Source organism: Eulemur rufifrons, chromosome 7 (assembly GCF_041146395.1).
Source record: "Eulemur rufifrons isolate Redbay chromosome 7, OSU_ERuf_1, whole genome shotgun sequence".
Taxonomy (NCBI): Eukaryota; Metazoa; Chordata; class Mammalia; order Primates; family Lemuridae; genus Eulemur; species Eulemur rufifrons.
This window is the reverse complement of record NC_090989.1, coordinates 30335282-30339698: the sequence shown is the minus strand read 5'-3', so window position 1 is coordinate 30339698 and position 4417 is coordinate 30335282. Positions and strand designations below refer to the sequence as shown.

General features: G+C 34.0%; 1 non-coding gene across 1 annotated transcript; it reads right to left on the bottom strand.

Moving 5' to 3' along the window:
* Nucleotides 1–3961: 3961 nt before the first annotated feature.
* Nucleotides 3962–4068, bottom strand: LOC138388788 (U6 spliceosomal RNA). The gene has a single exon (XR_011234277.1). It is a non-coding gene; the product is annotated as a U6 spliceosomal RNA (small nuclear RNA).
* Nucleotides 4069–4417: the final 349 nt, after the last annotated feature.

The following is a 4417-nucleotide window of genomic DNA, read 5'->3' as shown; positions in this document are numbered from 1 at the left end:
TCCTAGATGTCTACTAAGGATGATAACCAGGCAACATTGTAGATTGTGAAAAAGTACTTTTTTCATTTACATATTTATTTTTATGCTTTCAATTAACATGTATTAAGAGCCTCTATACTAGATATTGTGCTATGTGCTTGGAATCTGTGGGCACTGAATAAAAAGAAAACCATTCTCTGCCCTCAAGAGTTCATAGTCTAACTATTTTATTTTAGTGCAGTACGTAAATGTTAAGAAATAGATATTCAAATGTGAAATGGGACAGAAAAGAGACCTTTAATTCAAATGCAGAAGTCCAGGAACATCTCAGAGGATGGCACATTTGAGTTGATAACTGAAAGAAGAATAGAAGTTGGTCAGGAAGATGGGATAGCTAGGCTGAGGTGCAACAGGTGTGAAAGAATAGATACCTGGAAATCTGTAAAATATACTACAGACTTCAAGTAATGCAACATTGGGTGATGCTTGAACAAAAGATAGGTCCCTAAATATAAAGAATTTTATAAATTAAGCCAAGACATTTGGACTTTATCCTGAAGGCTATTGAGAGGCACCACAGAATTTTAAGGAAAAAAAAAACAAAAACGAATAGTAATATTTTCCCTTGGCAAGGTCAGTGTCAGTCACGAGAGTAGAATTTGGAAGGGTACTAAAATGGAAGCAAGAGAACAATTATAAATCTGTATTGGATTCTGGAAAGATGAAAGAATAAACTACGGTAAGGTAAAGAGAATGAAGACAGGTCCCAGGCAAAATTGTGACCAAAACAGGGAATATTTAGGAAGCAGAATACATAGGATTTAATAACAAATTGTATACTTATATGGGGAATAATTTACAAGGTAAATAATAGTTTAATTCTCTAAAAGAGGCAAGTTATGGAGAGCAGCATTGATAAGTTTGTTTTTAACTACATTGTTTTTCATTTGTATGTAGAATATTTCAGGAGGTAGCAAAGCTTGGCAAAGTGAAGAAAACATGACTGAAGAAAACCTGACTGAAGAAAGTTGAATTCTGGTTTTGACATTCACATCCTTTAACCTTAGAGAAGTTATCGGCCCCTCAGTCTCTCAGTTTCTTAATCTACAGAAGGAAATAATATCTCAGAGAGGTGCTTCATTCTCCAGCAGGGCTCTCTAGTAGAGGAAGGAGAAACCATTTTCTTTGTTCCAGGCATCAACCACTTGCCAAGCCATCCCAAGATGTCCTATCAGATGGGCTCAGGTGAACTGTGTGCAGCTCACAGAGTAGCTCTATCTATTTAATGAACTATGTCTAATCAAGTAACTAAACTTTTCAGAATTTTAGAACATAATGGATTTTTAGATACATGTGTGTTTTCTTCTTCTCCCTTTTCTATAATTATTCCAGAATTTTCTTGGTAACTAGTTAGGTGATCAGAGAATATCATCTACCTCATAGCAAAAAAATCAACATTACAATAAATGATCATTTTAATGGCAATTTTTTTAAAAAGGATGCAAACGGAGAATTTCATTAGCCTTAGTGCACTGAAGGTGATAGAAGCTCATTTCACTAGATTAAAATACTTTTTAATTGCCCCTCAAACTATCCTTTAATCATTACTTTAATCAATATTTGCTCTCTTCAATGTAGCCACTATTTTAGGCACCAGTTACATAAAAGTATGTTTTGACAATGGGCAAATAAGTAAATAATAATTTCAAATAGAAACAAATGCAAGATTCAAAACAAAATACTTTCAGGTAGTGATAAACATGAAGCAATTACAAGTAGGAAAAAGGATAGATGTAATTTTTAAAAGCAGTAGAGGCTCACAGGTCTACTTTGGATATTGGGTGGAGGAATATATTTCTGAGGAGACTGCAATTAAATGTAGAATTAAATGATAAATAAAAGCCCAACACACAGAGAACTAGGGATCAATATGTCAAGCAGAAGGGAATGCAAGCCTAAGGCAGGAGCCAGTCTGTTTTCAAATAACAGAAAGAATGCCAGTGTATCCAGAGCCTCAGTAATCTGGGCAAGGTCTGGTGGGAGGTGATACTGGGCAGGGAGCAGAGACAAAATGTATAAGATTATGTAGACTCTAATCAACAGTTGGATTTTGTGTTAAATAAAACAAACAATGGAAAATTTAAAGCACGGAAGTAAGGAGAATGATGATGTGATGCCCATCTTCATAATGTCATTCTGAATTCTCCATGGACACTGGGTGTGATAGGGCAATGGTGAGGGTGACACCATCCATCTACTCATAAGGACAACCTTCTGCCAAAAAGATCCCCTGAGTGAGGCTGGCAGACCATGAACAGGAGCTGGTTAGAAAACCATGGCTAAATATTAATCAAAAAATATAATTCAATAAAGAAGGATTCTTTCCTGCTGGAAACTATCATTAAATCATCTTTTAGTATCAGAGAATATCCATTAAGTATGTCATCTTTTTTTAATATTAAAATATTTTCCCCAGATTCTGCTTTACATTTGATTTTTTAAAGAACGCATATTAAAAATAGTAACAAAAGCCTTCTTTTCCATCTTTCCCTGTATTCTATGCACAAAAATATAATGCACTGTGACTTGTTCAAAGCATTCAACTCTTAAAAGTAAATTATATTTCAGACATTTTTATTTAAGAGCTAGGACGTTAAATAAAACCATATTTTACATTGAAGAAGAAAAATCTACAAGGAATTTATTTAAATAAGATCAGCACTGTAAATCCAATCCATTTATAAGTTTCAAGAAACAGATTAACTGCAAAATTGCTGGTGGAAGTTTATTAACTATAATTTCTGTAGAAAAGGGAAGGATAGTGGAGAACAAATAATATTTTGATACAAAGAAATAAAAGAGCAAAAGGGATTTAATTAAAGGAGGATGATCTTTCTGGTAGCATTTCATCTGAAATTAATTATTCATTTAAATGCCAGAAAACATTTAACCCATCCTACCAAAATTTGTAAATGACATAAATAGTCAATAAGAGGGAAAGGTATAAATAAATAGTGGTACAGAAGGTGTCTGATTATACTAAGAAATTCAGAAGTGGAATTTGAGCAATTAATGTGAATCTGTATAAATGAGTACTAAAATGTCAAAAGGCATTATTTTTAAAATATTGATTGGAATTATCTTGAGGAGACATTAAAATTTAAAATTAATATATTTTATTATATTTTGTAACATTAAATTGTAATTTCAAAGACATGCAAATCATTAAATTGAAAGAGAAATTACTGAAATGTGGCTTCTTTAGGTTTTGGCTTTTAAATTTTTTTTTTAATTTCAGCATATTATAGGGGTACAAAACTTTAGGTTATGTATATTGCCCTTCCCCTCCCCCCCCCACCCTGAATCAGAGCTTCAAGTGTGTCCATCCCCTAGATGGTGCGCATCGCACTCATTATGTATGTATACACCCATCCCCTCGCCCCCCACATCTGCCCCGACACCCGATTAATGTTATTCCTAAATGTGCTCTTAGGTGGTGATCAGTTAAACCAATTTGATGGTGAGTACATGTGGTGCTTATTTTTCCACTCTTAGGATACTTAGTAGAATGGATTCTAGCTCTACCCAGGAAAATACAAGAGGTGCTATATCACCATTGTTTCTTATAGGTGAGTAGTACTCCATGGTATACACTTTCCCCACTGAATGACCTTGGCAACAATCACAAATCAAAAATATAAAAAATCAATTGACTATAAATGTAAAGTTTTATTTGTGGACTCTCAATTCTATTCCTTAATCTATGTGACTACTTTTATGCCAGTACCACATTTCCTTGATTACTATAGATTTGTGGTAAGTTTTGAAATTGGGATATGTGAATTTTCCAATTTTGTTCTTCTTTTTCAAGATTGTTTTAGCTATTCTATATCTTTTGACCTTCCATATGAATTTTAAGATCACCTTGTCCATTTTTGCAAAACAAAAAAATCTGGGGTTTTGGTAGAGATTGCAGTGAATCAAAAATATGGAATGCTTTACAAATTTGCATGTCATCCTCCTTCAGGGGCCATGCTAATCTTCTCTGTATTGTTCCAGTTTTAGTATATGTGCTGCCAAAGCAAGCACAACCATGATTTCTTATTCCCAGCATGCCTTCTCCCAGCAAACAGATTATCTCTGAGTCTTCACCACTCGGTAAATGGGATCACAGCCTATCCATGTAATCAAAGCATTGCCAGGAACCCATCATCAAAACTCAGTCTCTTTCATCCACATTCAACAAGTAAATCCATCTAGTTCTTTCCAAATCTACTATTAGCGTCATAGTATAAGTTATACTCACTTCTTGAATGGATCCTACAACCTCCCTAATAGAGCCTTCATTTTTTTCTTACCTCTCTATAATCCATTATCCACTTAGGACCCAGAGTGATTTTTTTTTTTTTTTAAGAGACAGAGTTGTCCTACTCTGTTT